Source organism: Cicer arietinum, chromosome 5, assembly GCF_000331145.2.
Source record: "Cicer arietinum cultivar CDC Frontier isolate Library 1 chromosome 5, Cicar.CDCFrontier_v2.0, whole genome shotgun sequence".
NCBI lineage: Eukaryota > Viridiplantae > Streptophyta > Magnoliopsida > Fabales > Fabaceae > Cicer > Cicer arietinum.
Window position 1 is genome coordinate 21,308,243 of NC_021164.2, and position 1,440 is coordinate 21,309,682.

The window sequence follows — 1,440 nt, forward strand, 5'->3', positions numbered from 1 at the left end:
GGAAAGAGAAGAAACGTTATGGAGGCAGAGGACTAGATTATTTTGGTTAATGGACGGGGATAAAAACACCAAAATTTTCTTTGAGAATGCCAAACAGATGGGTAAAATAAATGCAATAAGAAAGCTCAAAGATGAGAAGCGAGCCTAATGGCACATAAAGGAGAAAGTGGAACATGTCTTAATTGATTTTCGTGAGAGGATGTTCAAATCGAGTAATCTTACAAATGCTACACAAACCTGCCAAGTATTGGAGGGAAGACTTTTTGTAAAATATTTGTTAAAACAATATTGGGATCTGCAATAAGAGTGAACCAACAAAATAGAAAACCAAACAATTGCAGAGAAAAAACGAAAACAGTGAACGTTCTTTGTTTTCTGTTGAAAACGGAGAACGTTCTTGCACTACGCGAAAAATGGTATTTTACAGCGCTTTTTTAAAGCCATTTACAGCGCTTTTTCAAAAAATTAAGCGCTGTAGTATCCAACGCTGTAAAAAGATACAACAACACTCTTTAAAATAAAATAAAAAGCGCTGTAAATCTCTTCTAAAAACGCGCTGCTTGTTGTATTAGTTTTACGGCGCTTTTTAAAAAAAGCGTTGTAATATCCATTCCTTTATTTCAATTAGATCTCTTTTTGAGATTATAACAACAATCTCCTTCATGAATCGTAATATACAGTATCCACAGTCTATGTTGTTAGTTTGACGAGAGCACTATAAAATAAAACATATAAGTCAATAAATATTTGTATATTGATTGTTAATGAAATTTTAAAGCCATACATTTCAAACCTTTATTGGAATCCATGTGATTTATTTGATTTTTGCTTCGACACTGTAGCACCCATTTGAGCTCGGAAAACTTGTAAAACACTATCAAATAAATGTGATTATTAGCATTAACAGACACATTATATATATATATATAAGAAATAAATGAATAAATGAATACAATACCTGAAGAGTGCGAAGAAATACGTAGAGTTCATAAGGTTACGGTTTCGTTTAAGAAGAAACAGCGAAAATGCGCAGAAATACGAACGGTTCGTAGGACAGAGTAGGGTTCTCATTGAGAAGAGTATGTAATAATGTTCGTAGGGATAGTAACAAATATGGAGATGATTTGCAATGGAGATGGTTAACAATATGGTTCGTAGGACATTAGGGTTCGCAATGAGAAGGATAATGAAGAGGAGAAGGACACTGAAGTGTAGTGAAGTTTATGTAATAAAGAGGAAACTGAAGCGATTTACTGTTATATTTTATTTTTTAAAAGCCTATTACAGCGCTTTTTTTAAAAAGCACTGTAAAAGACCTCCTTATTTTACTTTTAAAAGCCTATTACAGCGCTTTTTTTAAAAAGCACTGTAAAAGACCTCCTTATTTTACTTTTAAAAGCCTATTACAGCGCTTTTTTTAAAAAGCACTGTAAAAGACCT